This window comes from Balaenoptera physalus (assembly GCF_965194825.1).
Source record: "Balaenoptera physalus genome assembly, chromosome: 15".
Lineage (NCBI taxonomy): Eukaryota > Metazoa > Chordata > Mammalia > Artiodactyla > Balaenopteridae > Balaenoptera > Balaenoptera physalus.
The window spans coordinates 85,761,357-85,788,580 of record NC_138894.1 but is presented as its reverse complement, the minus strand read 5'-3'; the positions used below and the strand labels follow the sequence as shown (position 1 = coordinate 85,788,580).

Below are 27,224 nucleotides of genomic sequence, written 5' to 3'. Positions count from 1 at the left end.
GCAGCCTGAGGCGCACCATGCATTCTCCCAGGGACGTTGTCCCTGAGTCACGGGACCCTGGCAGTGGCGGGCTGCACCGGTTCCCGGGAGGGGCGGTGTGGAGAGTGACCTGTGCTCGCACACAGGCTTCTTGGTGGCAGCAGCAGCAGCCTTAGCATCTCATGCTCGTCTCTGGGGTCCGCACTGATAACCGCGGCTCGTGCCCATCTCTGGAGCTCGTTTAGGTGGTGCTCTGAACCCCCTCTCCTTGCCCACCCTGAAACAATGGCCTCTTGCCTCTTAGGCAGTTCCAGACATTTTCCTGGATTCCCTCCCGGCTAGCTGTGGTGCACTAGCCCCCTTCAGGCTGTGTTCATGCAGCCAACCCCAGTCCTCTCCCTGCGATCCGACCTCCGAAGCCCGAGCCTCAGCTCCCAGCCCCCGCCTGCGCTGGCGGGTGAGCAGACAAGCCTCTCGGCTGGTGAGTGCTGGTCAGCAGCGATCCTCTGTGCAGGAAGCTCTCTGCTTTGCCTTTTGCACCCCTGTTGCTGTGCTCTCCTCCGTGGCTCCGAAGCTTCCCCTCCACCCACACCCCGTCTCCACCAGTGAAGGGGCTTCCTAGTGTGTGGAAACCTTTCCTCCTTCACAGCTCCCTCCCAGAGGTGTAAGTCCCGTCCCTATTCTTTTGTTTCCATTTTTCTTTTTTCTTTTGCCCTACCCAGGTACATGGGGAGTTTCTTGCCTTTTGGGAAGTCTGAGGTCTTCTGCCAGCTTTCAGTAGGTGTTCTGTAGGAGTTGTTCCACATGTAGATGTATTTCTGATGTATCTGTGGGGAGGAAGGTGATCGTCACATCTTATTCCTCAACCATCTTGAAGGTCCCCCTTCTAAATGGGTATTTCTTTATAACTTTCTTGTAACATACATGTTATGTTCCCAATTTTGCAAATGAGAAATTTACTTTTACTGAGACTACTAACTGAAGGGTCAGGAAGCAAACACAGATCAATCTGACTTTTCAAACTAGCTTTTATCTACATTCTGTCCTGTGTGTGTCTGTGTGTGTGTGTGTGTGTCTGTGTGTGTGTGTGTGTTATGTGTTTCAAAGGGAGTTATCTGATATGATAATACTAGTATACCACAATTGTCAACTCTAGAACCACTTCGCATTTATCCAACAGAATGAGCTAAAATGCAGATTCAAATAAAATAAAATGACAGAAATTAACACAACATTGTAAATCAACTATACTTCAATAAAAAATAATAAAATAAAATGATATAAAGGTTAAGATTAAACTCCATATATTTACCACTGCAATCTGGAGGGAATCAGACGGTGATGTTTTTCAACCTGGAGGCAATTTTGAAATCCCAGAGTCTAATTTTCATAAGCATTAACTTTGGGGCCATTTTGATTTATTCATCTCTTTCTAGCACACTTTTTTCCAAATAGTTTTTTTGTTGCTGTTGTTTGGTGGGTTGGTTTGCTTTGGTTTTTTTTAAAAATAAATTTATTTATTTTATTTATTTATTTTTGGCTGCATTGGATCTTCGTTGCTGCGTGCAGGCTTTCTCTAGTTATGGTGAGTGGGGGCTACTCTTCCTTGTGGTGCAGAGGCTTCTCATTGCAGTGTCTTCTCTTATTGTGGAGCACGGGCTCTAGGTGTGTGGGCTTCAGTAGTTGTGGCATGTGGGCTCAGTAGTTGTGGCTCATGGGCTTAGTTGCTCCACAGCATGTGGGATCTTCCTGGAGCAGGGCTCGAACCCGTGTCCCCTGCGTTGGCAGGTGGATTCTTAACCACTGCACCACCAGGGAAGCCCTTTTAGCTTTTTATTTCACCTATGCACTATTTTCTTTCAAAAGGCAGGTTTTGTTTGGTGTGTTCCTTCATCCAGTGAGGAGTAAAGACTGGAGCACGTGCTGTGTTTCAGTCTGTTCTGTGCAGGACACTCAGCTCTGCCTGAAAGCATTGTTGTAGCTGGCATTCTCTGTGCTGTACCTGCTGTTCCAGTGGTGTATCCAAGGTTCTCCTCCTCTAGTACAAAAGAGGTCCCGGATGATATGAGCAAGCTTTATTCCTGGTAAATAAATTCAAAGTTGTTTTCTAACTCTCAGTACAAAAATTGATATTATGTCTGTGATCATAAGACTCTGGGAAGGAGTTGAATAATAATGCTTGACTCATGTCTCTTGGTTGCCTGTGCTAACTGGCAAAGATACAAAATAGCCACCAATTCTACCAGCAGTAAGGAGGAAAGCAGTTCTGATGAATTCAAATGGCGTTACACTCTATTGTTAAATTAAAGCTCCAGATATGTATTTGTACTTCTTCATTCATAAGCACACACCTTCTGAATCATCAGTGGGAGGCCATGGATGGGAAATGTGAACGTAAATTAACCTTTATCAGGAAGATGAATATCAGAATCTACTTCTTATGAGTAACACATGCCTTTTTGTTAACATTTAGGAGACTGTGTACAACTCTGAGTAAGAGGTAGGAGGGAGCGTGTTTTAGGGCAGAGCTCTACGGAGTGCCATTTTCACATTTAAAAAAGTTAACAATAATTCTGTGATATCAAATATTCAATCAACATTCAGTTTTATTTTGGTCACCATGCTGTGCATTATATCCCCATGACATTTATTTTATACTGGAATTTTGTACCTTTTGACCATCTTAACTCATTTCACCCACCCTCCCACTCCCCCAGATTTCTAATTGTCTCATAATTATCACAAATGTTCTGTTTTGTTTCTAGATTGCTTTAATCTGGATCCAAAGACGGTCCACACACTGCAATTGGTTGATGTCATTTTTAATCCTTTTTACATCTATAGATTCACTACCCATCAGTATTTTTTTCCCTTCTAACTTAGCTGTTGATGAAATAAGGCCATTTGTCCCAGAGAGTTTCCCATTGATTGAGTTTGTTCATTGTACCCTTTGGTCTGTTAAATGTAGGTCTCAGTTTCCTTGCTTTTCCATAAATCTGTGGTTGAGCCTAGAGGTTTGATATTGACATTTTAACTTTAATTATTTGAAGACTCATAGATGCCAGGATGCTGAAGTTTCTTCTGTTCTCAGAACTGGCCTAGGGTCCTTGAGTAAAGAAGGACCTGCCATACAAATACCATATGGTCCCTTGATGTTCTTCAGTGGAGGAAAGTTAGCCTTTTCCTTCCAAAGATTAATTAGCACTTATAGATATTCTCTTTTTATGAGTGAGATTGGGGTCATATGAGGGTTTTGGCTGCAGCCAAGAAGAAAGTCATACTGTCCAGGAACTAGGGGTGCATTGTAACACAGTCCAAAATTATAAGTGTGCAAGCTATAACGTGGGTAAGAATGAAATTACAAAGAGAGTTCTGCATCTCTATGTTCAGTGACCCATGTTCTAGTTCTGGCTAGGAGGATGTGTTTCAGCTGAAGACATTGCAGATAAAACAAATGGCACAAACATAGCCATGGACTTGAGAAAGCATGGGACATTTATTGGGGAAAAGGAGTGTATTCTGTGAGCAAGGAGTTAAATACATAAGACCAGAGGGTGGAATTAGGGCTGGGGCCACATTACTGATGACCCTGAATGATGGGTTAAGGATGGGTTGTTTCCTACTGGAAAATAGGGAGATTTGAGCAAGGGCTGGCTTTGGGTTGTCACTGATATATCTGTGTGTCACATGAAATCCCTCACCCTTTTGTAGAAGGAAGGCTCAACTTAAAATCAGCAGCCTCCACACTTGGGTGAGTCTGAAACCAGCACAGTCTGAGTCTTTATTGATCTTCATCTAAGAGCCATATTCTCATCCCAAGCCTGGACTGGAGATCCAAGGGTCCCTGTTTTTCTGTTCTCTAGAAGTCTGCCTTAAAGGCCATGGGAGAAACAGAGGGGGGCCTGCAGAGTTTGCCTCCCAGAATCCACCTACTTTAAATAATTCCAACTGGCTTTTGAAACAACAGCTTTCCTAAAGAGATTGGGGGAGAGGGGTTGGCAAAGAAGCAATTTTTTAATCGTGTGTGAAAATGACAAAACAAATGATGTCATAACATCAGAGCCAAAGAGATGCATGTGCCCCCAGCATCAGGCAAGTGGCACGAGTGAAAGAGTCTCACCCTCTCCAGTGCCTCTGAGAAGGGAAAGCTCTGTAAAGGCCCCTGTCTAGTCTTTGGGACTCGGGCATGAAGGGAGGACGCAAACCTGGAGCCACAGAAATAAGCCTTCTCAGGATGTGAGGTCAATCACCTTCCTTCCCTGGGAGCTGCAAAGAGGAGCTGCTTGAAGTGTCTGCTCTCTTCTCTCAACCTGGCTCACACATGTGGGGTGAAACACTGACCGAAGATCAGCGGGTGCTTCCCAAACCTAGGTCTCACAATCCCCTCAGGGTTGTTATTATCTTAAATCAAATGAAGGCATACACACAGTTTGAAAAACCATATCCTCACAGTGGAAAGGAGCTTAGATGAAAAGCCATAACCCTCCCGCCCCGCATTTCCTTCTCTGCCACAGCCTTGTTCTCCAGAAGCAGCTGCTCCGTACTGTTTCCTTTTGCCATTATTCTGATCATTACTTCCACGTGTCTAAATAATAGAGTCAAATCTCTCTTTCTTGATTTGTCACATTTAGATGTGAGCTATTGACTTCCTCCTATAAGAAATGAGGATTTAGCTCACTTATACCTCTCTCCACCTCTCTCCTCCCACCTCACAAGAGCATTATTTCACTATTTTTAATTCTATTTTTAGCTACCTTTATAACTTTAAATAATGAATGCACACATTTCTAGTCCATTTACCACTAATCACAGACACTACTTCATCCTCTTTACCTATTAAGATTGGATATTAGCAGGTCTACCCTTCCCCTTACCTCTCCTTTTTCCTTTCAGTATCTGGTGAATTACCCTTACTTTAAAAATTTCATAGCGGATTGTATTACCTTTTATGCTGCTACCATTATGAAGTCTTTAGTGACTTACCTAAAGATTGATTTAAAACCTGAAATTATGAATATATTAATATTGTCTTTGAAACAGTAAGTGGAGTGCTGTGATTACATTTCCTTTTTGGTCAGTTTGTTTGTTTGTTTCCTGGCATTTCCAATTTCCTTTTGGATCACTCAATATCCTGGCAGGAAACCGAGGGTCCATTCAAATGGGGTAATTGGAAGTATTTGATAAAGAGACTATTTACAATATTGTGGGCAGATTAAAAGGCAACCAATAGGAATGGTGAAGTATTTAGTTGCTAGCAAGAGAAGACAGTTATTGTGACCCTGACCTAGAAAGAGAAAGGGGAGGGAGCAGATACCAGAACTGGGAGAGAACGCCTGTCTTTGTGGGAGAGAATTTGACCTCGGCAAAGGGGAGAGAACAGCCAGAGAGGAAACCAGGTACTATGATGGCTATTCTTGACCACTGGCCAAACTCAACTGGAATCCAGAGAGTGAGGGGGCCCATTGATGTAGCCCATAAAACTTAGCATCCTGAGACATAGAGCAGGGCAGAGAAATTTGGAAGGTGGGTCTGCAGTATTGAGTAGAAAATATTCAGATGACCTTTTAAAAACCTTTTTTTCATTTCTTTATACTAATATTCTGGCTGTTTCATCACTGGCATCCTTGTCTCAGTATAGACTTGTAAAGCAGGTTTGCAAAGAGAAGTAAATAGTTGATATTCAACCCTTGATTGACAAAAATAGACTTTGAATTCCAAGGCAAATTCAAGTCTTTAAAATCAAAGCTTACAAGAGCCAGGCTTTTTTGAAGGAGAAAGTAGATTTTTTTTTTTTTTTTTTTAATGGTTAAGTGCTCTAGGACTCAGAACTTGTTTATCCCATAAGTTTAGATAGAAGAAAAAAATACCAAATATTGCAAGAGAAGGAATACTGATGATGAGAAAAGGCAAATTTGAAGAACACAACTAGAATTTAAAGGCTGCTGTGAACCTGAAAAAGTCCCTGATATAAACCTAAGCACAAAGAATATTGGCTGGTTTCTATTTTTGGTTATCTAACCAACAAGATGCCAACATAGAGATATGCTGATAGCTATGGGCCAGATATCTTCCCCTCAATTCTTGGATAATAAGTAACCCCCCCCCCCCCCCCCGCCAGGCCAAACTGACAAATAAAAATAAATTGCTAGGAATTAAATCAACCTGAGACACACCCTCAGGAAAGGAGAAGAGAGGAGGAAACTATTGAATTGGTTTAGGGGTTTCTTCTGAGACTCAATATTAAGCCAGAAATGACTGAATGTTTCTTGAATTGGTAAGATTAGGTTGTCTTCTACCAAAGTGGAATGGTGGTTCCTGAGATAAATTTAGTTATAGGGAAATAAAGCAAGTGATATCTTTACCAGTGAGAAATTTTAGCTGTGAAATTTGCACCTATTGCGTTCATACCTTCTTAAATATTGCTTTTATCTATGTGGTTCTCCTTCATGGGGCAGTTGGTGGCTTTTCTCCAAACTTCCTTAGTACTTCACTTATATCCCCACAATCAATCTTATCACATGGCATTAAAATTTAGGTGTTCTCAAATTATTCAACAGTAATATCTTTCAGAACAAGGACCCATTTTTCTTTCTTTTTTCTTTTCTTTCCTTTTCTTCTTCTATTTCCTTTTCCCTTTTTTCTTTTCTTCTTTTTTTCTTCCTCCCTCCCTCCCTCTCTTCCTTCTTTTCTTCTTTCCTGCCTTCCTTCCTTTTTTACTGAATATCTTCTCCTTCTAATATTTGGCATATTATATATGTGCACCACAGATAGTTTTTCCAACTAGATGATAGTGTAATGGCTGATTGAGACCTTCTCTCTCGCTCTCTCTTTTTTTTAGGTGTGACAACAGAATTTACTGCATTTTATTTTTCCATTATTTTTCAACAAGTGTTTGTAAATATTTAATTATTTGCATAAAATTTAATTTAAACTATCAGTAAGATAGTATTAATATTTAATGATCAATTTGAAAACAAATCATGGTAATTTTCATTGTAGATGACTGAATAATGTAAAACATTCATTTATTTATTTAACTAATATTAAATAATCAGTACGTACCATAAACTATAGTATATTAAGAGGATATAAAACAAATAAAATAGGGATTCATCCTCTATGAGCTTATTATCTGGTATGTTGTGATCATTTTTTAAAATATCAAAAACAGATGAAGCTTACTTTGTAGTCTTTTAATGAGCAGTTATTTCCTAAAGATAAGTTTTTGATCTCTCAATTCTGAGTAAAGCGAATGTCAAATTTTATCCAGATTGTTTGTATAATAAGTATAAATTTTTTTTTTGTATGGAGAGGGATTTTTTTTTAATTAATTTTTTTTTATTGGAGTATAGTTGATTTACAATGTTGTGTTAGTTTCTGCTGTACAGCAAAGTGAATCAGTTATACATATACATATATCCACTCTTTTTTAGATTTATTCCTATATAGGTCATTATAAAGTATTGAGTAGAGCTCCCTGTGCTATAGGGTAGGTTATTATTTATCTATTTTATATATAGTAGTGTGTATATGTCAATCCCAATCTCCCAATTTGTCCCTCCTCCACTTTTTCCCCTTGGTAACCATAAGTTTGTTTTCTACTTCTGTGACTTAATTCCTGTTTTGTAAATAGCTTCATTTGTACCTTTTTTTTAGATTCCACATATAAGTGATATCATATGATATTTGTCTTTCTCTGACTTATCACTCAATATGACAATCTCTAGGTCCATCCATGTCTCTTAACCTTAACTCTCTGATCCCTGAGCTCCAAGAATGATACATATTACCTGATTTGCAGGAGAATAAGGGCACTGAAATTAGATAGCTCCTACTTCCATCAAGATTGGGCCAGTCGTGGTTGTTGGAGGGAAGTGGAGGTGGAGATAAGGAGCTGACTGCAAGCTAGGCTCTAGAGGGCCTTGGTAATGGCCTCAGGGTCAGGTGGCTATTATTTTTTCCATCACTAACTTACAATCTTGCTGAAAATATACCTCCAATAGATAATGAAGGTAAATATTATCATTATTGTGAGTGGTTTATTATTAAAACTCTAATCCATTAAGAAAATATATTATTAACTGGTGCAGAACTCCTTTGGGACTTTCAGCTAATAGTACCTGTACGTTTTGCCTGTTATATTTTTGGAAAGCAGAAATTACATTAAGGTTACATATCCATATGGTACAGTAATAAAAACAATTGTGTTAGGCTTCAGCTTCTCACGATTATGGACTAGCTAGTACTGGTCTGGCCCTTCCAATGTAAACAACCATAAAATTGAACAAAACAGACAAAGCGGTTATTTTCAGCATTGACCACGAGGCAGTGCAAGGCTCCATTCCATGAGAAAAGGGAAACTCATGAGGTAAGCCCCATAATTTCCTGTCCCTCTGCATAGTGAGAGGTCTTCAAGCAGAGCACGGTGGCGCCACTGATCTGAGGAGGTGGAGATTTGAGTTCAGGACAACTAAGATGGTTATAATTCTGGGACAGGGCACTGGAGAGGAGGGAGTTGTACAGAGTGGAGAGTAAAGTCAGAAGCCTGTTGCAGGGGCTCTTCACACGTCCTTAGCTAGGGGCTGGGCTGCACATGAAGGCAGGGAGATTTCATCATATTTACCAGAGAGTAGCAGCTGTAGATGTGAGAGTAGAATGAATAGCCTAGTGTTCCAGCAGGGCTGGGGGAACGCTGAAGTTTTGGTCTAGCCAGAATGGACAAAATTACTTATGTCTAATAAACATCACAAGCATCTACCTGGGACACCATAAAGGCCATGTCTTAGGAGCAAAGACCCTGTTCATGAGGAAAGTTTTTTTCAGAATTTTATTTTAGACCCACCTTAAACAAAACTAAAATCAGGCCCTGATGAGATTCACAGGAGAGGCAGAGTTTGAATGTTGAGTTCTGCCAAGTTAGAGGAAGTTGGGAAAGATCTTGAGTGTTCCACACCTGGTCTAACAAAGCATAAAAACAAGTCTACCCAAGTTCAGTGTAATCAGCCAGTGTTTGAGCTAGTTAGAACAAAATGCAACATTCAATAAACAAAATCACAGAATCCAGAACCCATACTACACCTTATCAACAAAGTCCAATACATAACCAAGAATTATCAAGTGTGCAAAGAAATAGGAAATTTTAACATGTAATTAAGGAAAAAAATCACTAAAAACCAACGCCGAAGTGCCCTAGATGTTGTATTTAGTGTATTGTATTTAAAACAGCTATTATAAAAATTTTAAAGAACTAATGGGGAAAACTGTTAAAATAATAAAAGTAAAATATGGCTTTAATTAATTAAAATCATTAATAAAAATGAATAAAATATAAAAAAGATAAAAAATCTCATCAGAGAAATAAAAAATTAAAAAGGAACCAAATGAATACTCTTGAATATAGGAGTATAGTAAAAGAAATTAAAAAAAAAAAAACCCTGGATGGGTTTAACAGATTGGAGAGTTAATGAATTTGGAGGTATATCAGTAGAAATTACTTAATCTAAGAGAAAAGAAAATAGATCTTATAAAATGAAAAGAACCTTGGGAACCATTGAGACAAAATAAACTGTCTATTATAAATGTACCAGGAGCCCTAAAAGGAGAAGAGTGAGAATAAATAGGGCAGAAAAAATATTGGAAGAAACAATGGCTGAAAATTTCTGCCATTTGATGAAATAATTTGACATATAGATCCATGAATCACAGTGAATTCAAAGCAGGAAAAATACAAATGAAATCACATGTATGTACGTCATAGTTAAATTGATGAGAGCCATAGATGAAAGAAAAATCTTGAAAGTATTTAGAGAAGACAAGACACATTACACACAGAGGAGCAATAATATAAATGATAGCTGACTTCTCATCAGAAACAACAGAAGAATGGAATCCAGAAGTCTGTGGAATGAGAGCTTTACATTGCTGAAAGCAAAAACAGAACCTGTTAATCCAGAATCCTATACCCATTAAAATATCCTTCAACAATGAGAGTGAAAGCCATTTTCATAAACTGGAAGCTGAGAGAATGTTTTTGCCAGCAGAATCACACCACGATCAATGTTAAAGTATATTCTTGAGGCCAAAGTGAAATGACCCCCATGCTAACTGGGATCTACAGTAGGGAATGAAGAGCACAGAACATGGTAATTAAATGGATCAGTATAAAATGTGATGTTTCATCCTTCTCATTTCCCCAAAGAACTAATGATGATTTCATGCACTGTAAGGTAAAGGATGGTGCAGATGGTAAATGATACTATGCTTTTTCTAAGGTTATTCTATTTGTGAGGATGGAGGAGGAACTGAGAATGGGAAGCATCAGGTATGATGATAGAAGTGGCAATTGGGAAATGAAATGTCTGAAATTCCAAGTGGAAATGTGAAGCGTGAAGTGTACACTATGGATGCTAAACAGACTGATAAATTAACAGTGTTTATTGTTAGCCCAGGGGCAAGACTAGGGTAGATGAGAAGCAAATAGAGAAAATAAAATGGAATACTAAAAAGAATAAAAACAAGATGTTTGCAGTGAGAAGAAAAGACCAATAGAGAAACAAATGAAAAACAAAGCAAAATGTAGATGTAAACCAACCATATCAATAATTGCATATGTGTAAAACACTAGAGAGTTTATAAAAAAGAGAGAGAATGTTAAATGGTTTTAAAAAGCAATTCTCATCTATAGGAAATATATTTTAAAGCTGAAAATACAAACAGGTTAAAAGTAAAAGGATGCAAAAGACAATCCCATGCAAACAGGAAGCATAAGAAAGTGGTTATATTTAAAAAAAATAAAGTAGACTTTAAGACGGAGTATTAAAAAATGATAAAGAGGGGGCATTTCATACTGATTCAAACAGCAATTCATTTGGAAGAAACAGTAACATAAATATGTATGAATCTAAAAACAGCTTAAAAATTCCTGAATGCAAAAATTATAGAATTAAAATGAGAAATAGACAAAATTCATGCTTATAGTTTTACATTTCAACATTCCTCTCTCAGTAACTGATAGAACAAATGGACAATCAGTAGGTATGTAGAGACTCTGAAACATACTCTCAACTAAATTTACCTAATTGAATCTTTTCTTGTCAATTTAATTGAGGAATAACTTACATAAAATAAACTATTCATTTAAAGTACACAACTTGGGGAGTTTTGGCAATTTCATATGAGTGAAACCATTTCCACAATCAGAGAGAGAATACCTCCACCACCACTGGGAGTTTCATTGTGCTCTTCCGCAGGTCAGCTCTTCCTTTGTTCCAGTACCCAAAGAACCACTGATCTGCTTTTTGTTACTGTAGGATAGATGATTTTATATAAATGGTATTACTGTGTGTGTGTGTGTGTGTGTGTGTGTGTGTGTGTGTTTTTTGCAGTTATAAGCATATGGATTTTTTCATGTATTTTGATGTGTTAAAACTGTTATATCTACTATTACTCTGATGCAGAAAATAGTCCATTTGGGGACAGACAGAACCTCTTGAATTTGGCTATTCTGTCATTTTGACACAACTCCAGTAGCCTTTTTAGCTTACTCACTTTCTGACATGACAAGTATTCCAGGATCTTGTATTTTTTTTTTTTTCTTCCAGATTTGTTCTGGTTTCTTTTGGTATATGAATTGTGGTGTTCATTGTTACAAAGTTAGTTATTGTTTTTAGGCCCTACCACTTGACAGAGCTAGGAAATACATATTATTTTGTAAAAAGAAAATATAACATGAGTTCACACTGATATTTATATTTTATGATTTTCAACAGAGCTCTCATTCAATGAGGAAAGGAACTCTTTTTTCAGCAAATAGTCCAGAACCAACTGGATGTTCATGTGGAAAAATAAAATAATAAACCTTGACCAGTGGGCCAAAAAATAGTAAGAGTTGAAATGGATCATAGACCTAAATATAAAAATAAAAGTATAAAATTTCCAGAAAAAAACGGGGAAAAAATTCTTTGCACCTATGAGGTAGGCAAAGATTTCTTAAGAGCACAAAAAGCGCTAATCACAAAAGAACAAAAATTGGTAAATTGGACTTCATCAAAATTAAAACCTCCTGCTCTTTGAAAAATCTTTAATAAAATGTAAAGTCAAACCAGAGACTTGGACAAAATATTTTTCACACATATATCTGACAAAGGAATTATCTCTATAGTATATTAAGAACTTCAACAACTCGAAAATGAAAAGATAAACAATGCAATTCAAAGTAGACCAAAGACATGAATGGACACTTCAAAATAGAAGATATACAAATGGTTAAGTGAATACATGGAAAGATAGTCTATAGCAGGATTTGGCAAAATTTTTCTGTAAAGGGCCAGAGAGTAAATGATTTATATTTTGTAGGCTGTACACTTTTTGTTACAACTAACTCTGCCATTGTCTAGCTATAGAGAATACATCAGTGAATGAGCATGGCTGTGTACCAATAAAACTTCATTTATGATCACTGAAATTTGAATTTTTTGAAAATTTTTAAGTATCAAAAATATAATTAAAAAAATTTTTAACTATTTAAAATCATTCTTGGCTCACAAGCCACGCTAAGATGGGTGTTGGGCTGGATTTGGCTCCCCAGTATAACCAGGTTTAAGGGCATGTGACCTGTGCAATGTCACAGGCTTCTGCACTTAGCAGGGCGTTTTTCTTTGTTTAATGTTTTGCTGTTGTCATCTTGGAATTCTTACTAACTTTTGAACAAGTGGCCTTGTGGTTTTACTCTATGTTTAGATTGCAAATTATGGAGCTGGTCCTGACCATGGGCAGAGTCTGCAGATCCCTGCTCTATAAGTCATTCATGAGGCAAAAAACAAATGCAAATTAAAACTACAATGGGAAATCTCTTCACACATACTAGAATGGCTGAAATTTAAAAAGATTAACAATAGTAAGTGTGGACAAGATATAAAGAAATTAGAACTTTCACATATTGTTGGTGGGAATGTAAACTGGTATGATCACTTTGGAAACTGGTAGTTTCTTAAAAGTTAAATGTACACTAACCCTATAACCCAGTAGTCTCATTCCTGGATATTTACCAAGAGAAATAAAAACATAAGCCCATAAAGTGACTTGTATAGAAATGGTCCTCAACAGGTAAATGGATAAACAAACTGTGGTACATTCATACAATGGAATACTTATTCAGCAACAGAAAAAGTGGGTACTTGATACCTACAGCAACATAAAAAAATCTCAAAAACATGATGTTGCATGAAAGAAGCCAGACACAAAGGAATGCAATATTGTATGAATCCATTTCCTTGAAACCCTGGAACGAGCAAAAGCAATCTACAGAGATGGACATCAGGACAGTCGGACTTGAGGAAGGGAGGAATGAGCGGAACACCCTCAGGGTGACGGAGATGCTGTATCTCTTGATAAGGTAGCGGTTGCATCATTTATACATCAGTCTTTTCTCAGCATTTGTGAACAACCTTCACTGTGCTGAGTGGCATCTGGGTGGTGACCTTGGGGGTATCGACATGTGCTTGGCTTATCACTCAGCACAAAATGTTCACTAACTGCTGTGGCTTTTGATTTCCTATATTGGTCATATTTAGCCTTCACTCTCCTTTCACTGCGTTTCTTTTAGATACACCCATCTGCCCATAATTTCTCTTTTGATTTGTAAGTTTTTACTTCTAATCTGCTATGAATTTGGATTTCAGTAAACATTATTGCAGACCCAAGTGCAGACTCAGGCAATAGACCCCTTAGCAAGGCACTGAATGGTCCTTCAGAGTGGAATGAAGAGACTTTGACATATATTTTCCCTTGTCAGAGATCAGTTTAGCTTTCCTTCCCTGAAATTTCTGGATAACGCTCCTCTGAAAACTGAACAGCAGTTAATCTGAAAATTACAGTTTACACCTTGACCCAAGAAGACACCAGATCTCTGGAATAGCGAAAGGAGACACTTCCTATCCTGCCAGGTTGGAGAAGAGGGTCATGTGCTCAGGAAAATGATGTTTATAGTTTGCAAGGTGAGGTTCAATCCAATTTCAGAGACTGGAGTGAGACGAGAATGTTTTCTTGGGAAAGAGCTATTCTTTCTTCAAAAGCTTATGAGGGCTAAGCTCTTTGTTAATGAGATGGAAACTGTGCATATGGCCCTCACAGGAGCTGAGTCATTTTATAGCTTGGAAGAGTTTTGTTGTAATCAAGTCACTGGTAAGTGTTAATCCACTTAGGGGACTGGAGGCCTTTGAAGGCATTCCTGCCTCTAGGGACAATTCCAAATTAGCACCTGTTATCTGGGGGATCTGATTTTTATGCAAATAATAGAAATTTTCCTGTCCCTGGCACCTAGATTCCAGAGAAGTCAGACTCTTTACCTGAAGGAGCAGATATTCACTGCGGAGAAAAAGAGGGAGGGAGGGAGGGAAGGAGGGAAGGAAGGAAGGAAAGAAGGAAGAAAGGAAGGAAGGAAGGAAGGGATGGAGGAAGAAAAGAAAGAAGGAATCAAGAAATTGCCCAGTGTCTAATATTCCAAGCATTTCAGAGATGTGTTTAAATATTTACAGGGTATTTTAAGCCTCTCAATAACCTTTTGTTAAAGTATTGTTAACTTCTTTTAACAAACAAAAACAAAGCTATGAAGGTCAGAGAGGCTACCTAACTTGCAAATGGTATAGAACTAATGAATTTGGGGGTCGGCTCAAAGCCTATGCTCCCCCTCTGCTCTTGGCTGCCTCATGAAGGAAAGCTCTGGACCCCCTGCTTCCCTCACATGATACCTTATCTATACATCAGACCTGGAAGATAGCGGGGTAACAAATGTTACAGTCTGAGCTGGATCTAAAAACCTAATTATCCGAGTCTGTGTTTTTCTCCTGCTCATTTCAAATGGAACTCAGCAGCAGTGACATTTCCTATTTTCCTCTAGACACACTTTCATGAAATCTTCTTCTGGGTTTTACACATGAAAGAAAAGGGATGATGTGAGATTGGTGGAGGTGTTCCTTATTCCAGCTCGTCTGTACTGCCATAAGGTGTGCCGGTGTCTGCTCAGTCATAGACTTCTAAGCCATCTCCTTTATCTTCTTTAATAAAACTTGACAAACCCTGCATCAAGAGCTGACCACCCTTTCACCTCCATTACCAGAAGACATCTTCCTGCTACTTCTGCCTATTCTCAAAGGATGGCCTCCACTAATGTGCTGCACACATGCCAAGCAAATATATAACAGGAATGAATTAAACACCTCCTGCTTTTCCTTCGACAAGGTCAGAGGCCCTGGGAAGCCTCAGCCCAAACGATTTTCCCTTTAATTCTTAGAAAGAATCAACACTCTATAATGAAATTTTCCTAGCGGCCGAAGGACATGCACAGCACGTGACAGTTAATGGTGCTGACAGCTCGCTTCAGTTACTTTCTGTTCCCACCTTTCCACAGAACTGCTCTTCTTCAAGTCCTCCATGATCTTGTTCTTGCTGAATCCAATACACATTTTCAGTCCTCGTCTTAGTTACTCTCTCTGCTGATGACTTGCTTCTCCGTGACCCTCTCCTGCAGGGCTCTGCTGCAGAAGCTCCTCTTAGGTTTTCTCCTGCATCCACCAGACTCTGCCCCATCCTCCACGCCAAGGCCCACATATGCTGATGTCCCCCAGGGCTCTTCCCTGAGACCTTTCTAACTACAGCCTCTACAGAAATTCTCAGCCAGTGCCTGTTTTTTGTCACAACCTAAGTGCTGGTAAATTCCAAACTGACTTTTTTACTACTGGAGTTCCTCCCAACCCCGCTCTCAGATCCTTACCTTTAGTAACTGGTAGACATACCAGTGGACGACTACATTTAACATGCTTATCGAATGTCTTGAACTTGTCAACCCCCTTCAAAACCACTGTCCTGCATAGTTTTCCCTCTCTCAGGGCATGCCACTGCCAGCCATACTATTACCAAAGCCAAAACCTGGGAGTCAAGCCTGAGCCTTCCATCTCTCTCATTCCCTTCACTTAAAGGTTCTACCCCCTAAGTATGTTTAAAATATACCCCCTTCAAGACTCAATGTCTGCTAAATGCATCATTAAAATATACCCCCTTCAAGACTCAATGTCTGCTAAATGCATCATTAAAATGTCATTTGAATGGGGTCTCTCTTTGACTACTAACATCCTCTCCAAGATGTTATCCATTTGGCCATCCTGGGGAATTACTTTATATGCAAATCCGCTGTCTAACTCTCCCATTAAACACTCTGATACTTCTTCATCACCAGCAGAATAAAGTCTAAGCCTAACAGAGCATACGGAATCCTTTACTGTCTGCCTCCTGCCCACCTCTCCAGCTCCATCTTGCTCTGCACTCTGCTTTTCACTTTATGAGGCTGACACTTCAGGTTGATTTCATCTTGCTGTTTGGAGTCCTATTAATAGCAGTCCTACTCAATGCTGTATGAGACAAATTGAATGGAGTTGGTCCCAGCCCCCGCCGGTCAGATTAATCAAAGTGGCTGAAGTAGTGATGAACTCATTGGAAAATTAACTGGAAACTAAGAGAGTATACAAATGAAAGAGGGATGGATCTGGTCATGAGACAAATATCTATACGTTTCTTGCATTTCTGCATGTCTTGTGAGCAATGATTCTGACAACATTTGTTGCGGACAACCTTTTCAAGTTTGTTTCTAGATCAGTAATACACATTTACAGGGCAAAGGTCAGGCAGGCTTGCTTAGAGACCATTATAAAAGACTGGGGTCCCTAAGCCCCTGTAGAGGCACCACTGCCTGTGCAGGCACTGCTTGGCCCTTTTCACATCACTTTGTGGAAATTAGGACTTGGAAACTGGTCAAGAAAATTATGACACTGGCTACCGCTATGGCTGTGAGTAATAAACCAGCCTTTGAATCTGACCCAGGAGTCTCATATCATCCAAAGCATCCATGAAACTATAACAGGAGAACTTGTTAACTTGCAAGTAGGGCAAAATCTCAGACACTTAGCAGTTCTTGACAGTTTTAAAAAGTCTCATACCATTCATAGTTCTTGCCAAGAATATTAAGGAAACATTTGCTTGAAGGCTTTAGAGCACTACTCAGATGGAAAATTTTTAGTTCCAAGATCTGAGAGAGGAAGAAAATGAAGAGAGGTGAGACAAATGTTATAGAATTTTTTCTCTGGAATCGTTTTTGATCCATTTGCCTTAGTTCAACACCTGGGGGGAAAACAAGATTAATTTCTCTTCAACATAGTAGTACCTCTAGTCTTTGAAGATCTCCTCCTTGTGTGTCCCGAGGCTTCTCTTCTCCTCATTAGTCATTCTAGTTCCTTCCACAGTCCTTCATGAGAAGTAATATTTGAGTCCATTCTCTGTCCCGGTTTGCCCTTCTCAGAGTAACTTCCAGTTTGTAAATATCCCGTACAAAATGTGGCACTCAGAAAGGGGCAGTTCTTCCAGTGAAATAATCAATGCTTTGGTAAGTATAACAATGTGCTGATGGCGAAATGAATAAATATAGTAAATTTTACTATAAGCATTTAACAAAATATTATGCAACAATGAAAATGATACTATTAAATAATGTTTATCTATCTAGCTATCTACCTGTCTATTTATCTAGATACTTATCTATCTATCATCTATCTTTCTGTTTATCTATCTTCCTACCTATCTATTTATACTGAATTGAATAGTACTTTCCCAAAATTCATGTTTACCTGGAACCTCAGAAGGTGATCTTATTTGGAAAGAGAGTCTTTGTAGATGTAATCAGTTAAATTCGGGTCAACCTGGATTAGAGTGGGCCCTAAATCCAAAGACCGGTGTCTTTGTAAGAAGGCCACATGAAGACTTATACACACAGGGAGATTGCCAGGTGATGACAAAGGCAGAGATTGGAGTGGTGATTCTACAAGCCAAAAAATGCCAAGAATTGCTGGCCACCACCAGACGCTAAGGAGAGGCAAGGAAAGACTCTCCCTAGAGACTTTGGGAAGCACATGGTCCTGCCAACATCTTATTTTGGACTTCTAGCCTCCAGAGCTGTGAAAGAATAAATTTCACTGTTTTAAGCCACCTAGTTTATGGTAATTTGTTGCAGCAACCCTAGGAAACTAACAGACTTTCTATCTTTATTAGTTTTAGATTGCTGCTGTAATAAATTACCACAAGCCAGTGACTTGAAATAACAAAAATTTATTATATCACAGTTCTGGAGGTCAGAAGTCCAAATGGACCAGCAGGACTGCTTCTTCTGGAGGCTCTAGGGGAGAATCTGCTCCTTGACTTTTCCAGCATCTAGCGGCTCCCTCATTCCTTAACGCATTGCCCCCTTTGCATCATTCCAACCTCTGCTTCTGTTATCACATCTCCTTCTCTGACTCAGATCCTCTTATGAGGACCATCGTGATTACTTTGAGCCCATCCAATGTAATTCAGGATAATCTTTCCACATCAGCTTCTGCAAAGTCCCTTTTGCCATGTAAGGTTATATAGTCACAGTTGATGGGGATTTTAAACATGGACGTCTTTTGGGGGCTATCTTTATCGAGCTATCTAATTAGCTATTTATACACATGTTTATGAGAATAAAAAATAGGACAGAAATATCCCAAAATGTCAAAGTGATTATTCCTGTATGATAAAGGTTTTTAAAGTTATTTTTATTTATGTAGTCAGTACAGAAAATGTATGTTGTGCCATTTTATGAACCACACATAAAATAATGTTGGGCCAGCATTTTGAATACTAATTAAAATGTTGACCACATAGAATAATGCACATTCTCTTTGCACTTCAAATTCTACTTGAATAAACATTAGGTTCAATCAGGGGCTTCAACTTTGGAAACTATCCCTGGACTATGGGTTAGGAGACCAGCTTTCCAGTTAGAAAGTTCCACAGTTCCCTTTGATTCAATTCCATTGGATAGAGTTTTATTTTTACTGGACTGCTGACTCATCCTTGGCTTGTTTTACAAGTGCATTGATGTTTGCTTGGTGTCAAACACTGTTCTTCCAGACACTGGGGATGCAAAGATGAGTAACACGTCATCCCCCCCCTGCAGGACACACAGTCTAGTCGAGAGACAGTTGGAGAACAAAGATTGTACTGCAACAGTTCCAGGCAGCTCAGGCTATTACGTGAGCAGAAAGGAGTTGGTGATAGACTGTTGGCCATTGAGGGAGATTCAGTGATGAATGAGTGATGTTAGGTTTACTTTAAATGAAAATAAAACTGAAAATTCTGGAAGCCAATCACATTTCTACAGTCATAATGACAACTCTCTCCTAGAACTGCAAAAGCTTCAGGAGATCTCAAGTGGCACAATTCACTCATTAGACACCCACAGTTAAACCCACTGCCTGGACCACTTCCTCAAAGCTGGGATTAGTCCAAGGCCCTCCTTCTCCCAGACCTCTCCCTGACTTCTCCCTGTGTCTAGTGAGTAGGAAGCACTCAGTTCCCAAGCTGCCTGCAAGGGAAGAACAGGTTGGTGGAAAGGTCAGTTATTCTGCCTGTTCAGTTGTGCCCCATGTGGGCCTGGCTCTCAGAGGAGCTATTGTGCAAGAGTGATGCCTGGGATTCCAAACCAGCCTCAAATTGTAGGTCACCCGCTTCACTGAGCACCTCTCCACCCAGAGGGTTCCTCTCCACCTGCTGAAAGGGTGAGAAGCTCCCTGGTGCGGGTGCAGCTGGAAGGAAGGAAGTGACCCACGTAGTCTAAATCTCTGAATACATGCTATGAGTCAATTGAAAATTCAGAAAAATACATGCTACTCGTTTGGATCTTTTGTGCAGCCTGGTAGTTAAGCCAGGAGCCAGAATGCCTGGGTTCAAATCCTGGTTTGGGCATGTTCATTACTCTCTCTATGCTTTGGTTCAAGCATGAAATAGAAGTAGGATTGCTAAGAAGATTGAATTATGCAACGCATGTGAAGTGATTAGCAGAATGCTTGGCCAAGAGTAAAACTCCAATATATGCAAATCTGTTATCAACCTCCTAACATTCAATCCTTTATTTATTCAATCATACCTGAATACAGAGTCCTTCCTATGAGAAAGAGATAGTGCTTGACACGTTTATGGGAAAGAGAAGGTTTTTAAGACTAGAGTCCAAGTTTTTATGAACATAGAGTTTAGTAGGAAAGCAACATGTGCCCTAGAAACAGCGAAGGAGCAAAGCAGGGCATCTTACAATGAAAGATACTGAATCAGACAGGAGAAGTAACTTCCCCTTGCTTGAAGATTCCTTCCAATTATGTCTTCTCTTTGATTCTGGGACTGTACTTAAAGGCTGATATCACGGACAGTAGAAACTACAGGACTTCAGAGAATGGAAAGGCCAGTGTAGCGGGGGTAGGGGTGCAGCTGGGACAACCTAGGAGGAAGCGGTGCAGGCAGTGGGATCAATGGCCTTGAAGTGATCCTGATATCACTTCAGGATTGATTTTTGTGAGTACCTACTTTGTGAAGTATGTTGTTCTAGGCATTGCAGATAAGGAAACTAACACAACATTGTAAATCAACTATACTCCAATAAAAATTAATAAAAAAATAAGTAAATGTATTCATATATTTATATATGGAGCTAGAGAGAGAGAGAGAAGAGAGTTACGATATGATTTCCATTTTCTTTGTTGTTGTATCTGCTGATCTGTGTGTGTGTGTGTGTGCGTGTGTGTGTGTGCAAGTGTGCATTTCCTTTAGAAAATTTGGAGAGTTTATATGTTCTTAGGTCTTATTGTGGTTACCACAATAATCATAAATAATATACATAAATCTGTATTTCCTGAGGTATATACTTTTATCAGTATGTTGAAGTTTTGTTATGAAAAATGAGGAAATCAATACATTTCTCCTTAATTTCATAATTAAGGTCATTAATTTCCTAATTTCTATAAATTATTGTTTTTTATTGTTATTGTTATTATTGTTATTGTTAATTATTGTTCTATTGATTCCTAATTGCTATTAAATCATTACTGAGAAAAACCTAGTTTGGTAAATTTTTGTCTACATATTTTTTGAATTTGGTTTCCTAATGTTTTGCTTAAATTTTTACATCTATATGCATGAATAAATCTGAGTCTATAATTTTCCTTTTATATGCTGTCATTGTCAGATTTGGAATTATTACCTCTTTTCTAGCCTCTCAACTGTAGGCCATTTGTTTCCCAAGGGACATTTAGTAGCATCTGGAGACTATTTTTATTGTCATGACCCGAGGGGCAGAGGCTACTGGCATCTAATGGGTAGAGACCAGCAATCCTGCTCAACATCCTACATGGCACGGGGAAGCTCTGCACAGCAAAGACTAGTGCCAAGGTTGAGAAATCCTGCTCCAGAGCATTTTGAGGAAGATTGGATTGATTAGGCCTTTAACGTTTGGTAGAATTTGCCTGTAAAAGTGTCTGCATTTAGTTATATCATTCTTCTAAAGTAGTAAGATGGTTTTAATTTTTTATTGTAGAGGTAAGTGAATTGAGGTTCTGTGATATTAAGTTAATGTTAGAGTAGCATTTAGAAATAAAATCATTGGATGTCATGCATTTACTTAATTATTCATTTATCAAATAATGACTTTTTACCTATTATATGCATGCAAGGGTCTCTGTTAAGTACTGTGAGATGCACAAATGAAGATGCCCCTCTTTTTTTATTAGAGTCTGGTAAGGAGGATCAAGCAGGTAGCCATATGATTGTAATCCAAAACAGGAGTAAGAAGTACGTACCATGAGAAGAACACAAATAAAACTTTATAGAGGAGAGAGAGAGAAAGAGATGAGAGAGATCCAGACCAGGGAATCAGAGAAGAAATTTGATAAAGTATTTTCTATAGGCAGATTTAAAGGGACTAGATGATCTGGGTTGGCATCAAAAGTGGTGAGTCTTTTGGCAGAGGGCTTGAGAAAGCAAGTAGAGGTAATCACGTTACAAAGAGAAGCTGAAGTTTCATGATGGAGGGCCTCAAATAACAAACTAAAGGCTTAAATTTCAGCCTGTGGACCACAGAGAAGAGAGATCCTGCAGTTATCTGTGTAGGGTAGTCGACTGATATAAGTTGTGTTCTAGCAAAAAATACTTTGGAGGCCTTGCAGATATGTATGGGGGTAGGTTATCACTTCAAAAACTGAGAGCTTCTTCCAAGCCCCATTTTATTTACATTCTTGTTCCTTAACCCAGGGTCTGTCTCCGATCCTGATCTGGCGCTGTCGCAGCAGTTTGTCTGTGATGACTGCAATTTGTTCATTCCCATCCGATATTCTCCTAATCTCCTGCCTGCCACTGAGATTAATATGTTTGGTCACGTTTCACAAATGAGGAAGCCAAAATTCTGTGAGCTAGTGTGGACCCCTGCTGTTTCCCAGCCCACGTGGAGAGAGTGGAAATTGGATTTTGTTACCAAAAACCAGGGCTGGCAGCTGCTGAGCCCTGGGAGACCATACAACCTGCCAGGATCCTTGCTACCCTCCATCTCAGCACAGCCATACCCACTTTTTTTGTTGTTGTGTGTGAACTCAGCTACGCATGAAATTCAATAGCTTCCATAGATAAATCTGATCAGCATGACCGAATATACCCAAGACTCTGAGAGAACAAAATGCGAATGCATCTCTTTTATCAATAATCCTAAGCAAATTTTAAAAATATAACAACTTTTTCCAAAGTTACTTCAATTAAACAGCCTCACGTCACTGCTGTTCTCAGAGCAATGATTCAGCAACGAAACTCACGTCAGCAAAATTTGTTGACCAGTGAGGAAGAAATAAGAGTGTGAGATTGCAAAATCCATTTCTTCTTGATAAACCCCTTGAGTTTCAACTTATCCAGGTTATGTAACCAGAGAAATATGACAAAACTCTCCGGTTTCCAAGGAAAAGGAAACTCAAACATCTCACTTTCACACGGCAAGCCCACAGGAACATATGAAGGCATATGAAGAATATGTGCATATATATATATGTATATATATATATAACACATATATATATACACATATGTGTGTATATATACGCATGTGGATACACAACATGCACATACTCATAGTATTGTGAAACACATTGCAAACAAAACTCATATATATGTATATGTATATGTGCTTACATATGAAGGTAAGCACAGACTGCAAGTACAACATAAATCCATAATATAGCCCTTTGAAATTCTAAAAGAAGACAAGGAGAGAAGTTGTAACATTAAAAAAAAAATTGTGTAATCACTTTGTGATTAAGTGCAAAAACATTAATGAAAAGATTAATATAACCTTGGATATAACAGATTTATATAAGATTTGTTAAGCTTATATGAAGAATTTGAGGTAATTTCTTCATCTGATGTTGGCAAAAGGAGTTATCTGCTTGAGAATGAATTGTGTAATCTTGACACGATTTTAGTGCAATAACTCATTGTGCCAACGGAAGTTGTGGGACAGGTAGAAAGAATGGAAGGGAGGAGGTGCAGGCTGGTGGCCACTATCTATGAGACCTGGCTTTGTAAGACCAGAACTTAGGAAAATTAAACTTTCAGAAAGAGTTTGCTCAATACTTTATAAAGTATTAAAGTTGCTAGCAGTAAAAGGAGACTATGCAAAAGCAACAATGCATTTGATTGGCATATTACAGCTCTCATTTTGATGAATAAATTTGAGAGGATGGTGGGCTCAGGAGAGTATAATCAACATTTTTCCATATTGAAAAGAAGTTGTCATATTCTCTACCATAAACTGGAGTTATAAAAAGAGTTCAGGTTTTATACAGCATGCAGAAGACAGGAAGTGAAAATGGATGGCAGCCTTAATCTTGATTCTACTGTGTATCTGGAACTATTCAAGAAAACTTCATGTGCTATATCTCATGATGTTGTTGAGATCTAATTTCCATGCTCATCCTGAGTTCTCATTTAAAATAGAATTCAGTATACACTCAGATAGAAAATTTCAAATTTGCTATTCGCCTCCCAAACTCTTCAATGCAAAAATGGGTGAGATGCATTTTTTTTTATAGCTTTCTGCTTAATGTTTTCTTTTTCTTTTTTTGAAACAAACAGGCCTTCATTTAGAGCACCCTTTAGAGAAAGCTAGAGGTAAGAAACATAGGGAAAGCATATCTATATGTCGTATATATCCTTAGGAATTTTGAGTTTCAGCTGGAGGTACTGTGGAACTATTTTTGGACCAGGTTTTCAGAATAGGAGCAAAGGTCATCATAGTAACTTGTTTATTCTGATAGGATGCTCCCTCCTTTCTACTCTCCATATGGTTCTGGGTCGTTACAGTCTTCTGCTGAGAGAAGGATGAAATTAACGGCAAAGGATTTGGGAAGTTATTGGCATTTGGGAATTTATAAAATATTTATGAAAACCTGTCTGGGTGAGAATTGCTCTGGGGCATTGCTTAATCCCAAAGGATGGAGAAATTTGCCCAAATGCTAATCAAATTTCTTAGGATTCAACCAAACATTTCTGTTTTAATTTATGTCATTCCCAGGATTATGGAAGCCATGATGATTTAGTGAGAGAACAGGAGTCTAATTTAGTCCAATAATTATTTCACAAGAGACAAGCAAGGAGACTAAAATAATCCCAAAATACATCAGAGGAGAAATATTGAGCAAAACCATGAGAGAGATGATGTATCGGAAACCAATCAATCCACAGAGAGGCTGTTCTAGACACCAAGTGGGAGCAAACAGAAGACCCTGTCCAGTCTGTTAAGAAGATTTTGATACAGAGGCAGAGGAGCAGCAGAAGGTATCCCAGCCATTGTATGCTCTAGAAGTTCTGGGAACCAAGGAAGAAATCCTAGGTAAGCTGGGAAAGTTTGCTGGAGGATGTAAAAACTGGAAATGGAGCAGTGGATTGATCAGAGAGAGGCAAGCAGATCCTAGAATGTTCCTAAGAGAGTAAAGGGCAATTTTGGCTGGTCCCAATACCAGTTGGGGGGTATTTGGAAATACAAAAGTAACAACAGGTATTGTGCATAAATTATGCATCAATTTACATCAGGCACTGCTATGTTTGTTTTCATATGTTACACAATCCTCGCAACTCTATGAGAACACACGTTATTAATCTCATGACATATTAAGAACATGAAGTTTTACCTATAGAACTAGCCCAAGATCACACATCTAGTTCTGATTTGTAGATATTAAGAGTATCATAACTCAGGTAGATTTTTTTTTTTTTTAAACAAGCAGGAATGTTTAAGTGAGATGTATTAGCCAAAACCTTTGGTCATTGGGAGCACAGATGGTGAGCTTGGAAGCACTCCTGTATTGGTGAGCTTTTGAAATGGATAAGAGTTTTCAGATCATTGACAACTTCAAGATTCTATGGCAGTAGAATCTATGAATAAACAAATGCAAAGTGAATTTTTATCTCAGCCTTGGCATGAATATCACCAGCAGATACGTCTTCTGCTCACTGGTGTATCAAAGGCCATTTCTCCGGAAACTGCTTGTGCAGCGCAAATTGTATTTGTAAATTCTCCCTCCGTATAGCTTGTGGTTAATTTGCCTGCAGACCTTAAATCTGGCAGAATTTTATGAACTGAGACTCTCTATACAAGTGTAATTAAGAGACACTTTACAATTTTAGGTTCTAAGTAATAGCTTAAGGGCAAAAATATATTTTTTTTAAGGGTGAAGAACAGAAAGTGCAAATTTAAAAAAAATTACCCTTCATTTGATATAAAAGAAATGCACGTTAAAAGTGGAAAATTTTGGAAACTCAGAAAAGTAAAGATGTTAAAATAACAATGACCCTTAAACCCAGCATCCACAGATAATCACTCTTAGGAATTCAACATAGTCCCAACAATTCAGCAAGTTCCTTCCAGCTCTGTTTTATATAGATGAAATAATATTTTCTAAAATAGGGATCCTCAAACTCTCTGACCTCAGATTTTACATCTTAAAAATTATTGAAGATTCCAAAGTATTTTATTTTATGTGTTTTGCTATTGATATATACTGTTGGATGTTACACTTGAAAAAAAATATGTGTTTATTTATTTGTTTAAAATTGCAATAATAAATTCATTACATGTTAATACAAATGACATATATTAGTAAAAATAACTATATTTTTCAAAATAAAAATTTTTGTGAGAAGAATGGCATCATTTTACAAATCTTTTTAATGTCTGATTTAATTGAAAACAGCTGGATTCTTACATCTGCTTCTGCATTCATCCTGTTGTGATATATTGTTTTAGGTGAAATATATGAAAAAAAATTCAGCCTCATATAGGTATGAAACTGGAAAAGGAAGGAGTATTTTACGAGTTTTTTTAGATAATTGTGACTGTCCTATAGTCTCTGGAAAACTCCACTGTACATTCATGAGAGAAAGAGAGTAAAATGGCAAATACTATCTTAGCATTATTATGAAAATAGTTTTAACTTCACAGACTCCCTGAAAGAGTCTTAGGGACCCCCAACAGTCTCTCTACTAGACTTTGAGAGTCCCCCACTACATATATATTCTGTGTTTATCACTCAAATGTATATTTAAACATTATTAAAATAATTAAAATTAAGATCTGTTATAATTGATTTAACCATTTCCCTGTTATTTGGGCATTTAGTTCCATCCTGTCTTATACGAACAAAAATAGCACTGGAATAAATAAATGTCTTTTATCCATAATTTCACATCTGAATTTCATACTCTACTCTTTTAAGGCAGATTACCAGAATCTGAAGATTGTATTTTATGATACTTAATGTGTTTTACCAACTTGATTTCAAGAAAAATTCTACCAACTTCCAGTCATCAAATAGGATATAAGCACATATCTCACTGAGTCCTCAGCAGCACTGAATATATATATCAAATAATCATTGCTTTGCTGTTCAGAAAACATTTTTTTCTCCAATTATTTGCATACTGATGAGGTTGACTAATTTTTATACTTATGAGTCACCAACGAATATTCTCTGTGTGTAAAATATAACAGTGGGCTTCCTGACATTAGTGCTGACCACTAATTCTGTCACTGTGAAAGATGTTTATAAATCTGATCAAATACTGAAACAATTTCCCTTAAAAATATAATACTGTAAGCAGGGGGGTGTGCATTTTATAGTTTGCTAAGGTTGCTGCAACAAAGTTCGACAAACTGGGTGGCTTAAGCAGCAGAAATTTGTTGTCTCACAGTTCTGGAGGACAGAAGTCTGAAATCAAGGTGTGGTCAAGCTTGATTTTTCTCTGAAGGCTGTGAGGGAGACTGATTCTTGCCTCTCTCCTAGTTTCTGGTGGTTTCCTGGCAAACTTCGGTGTTCCTT

General features: G+C 38.3%; 1 protein-coding gene across 1 annotated transcript in view; it reads right to left on the bottom strand.

The window, feature by feature from the left end:
- Nucleotides 1–27,224, bottom strand: part of LOC309643622 (uncharacterized protein) — a 462,372-nt gene that overhangs the window by 13,164 nt on the left and 421,984 nt on the right. The window contains exons 9-10 of the mRNA XM_082426456.1: nucleotides 17,192–17,427; nucleotides 8,822–8,937 (exon numbers count right to left, since the gene is read on the bottom strand). The gene's annotated coding sequence lies outside the window, so the exon portion shown is untranslated. The remainder of the gene's footprint in view (nucleotides 1–8,821; nucleotides 8,938–17,191; nucleotides 17,428–27,224) is intronic.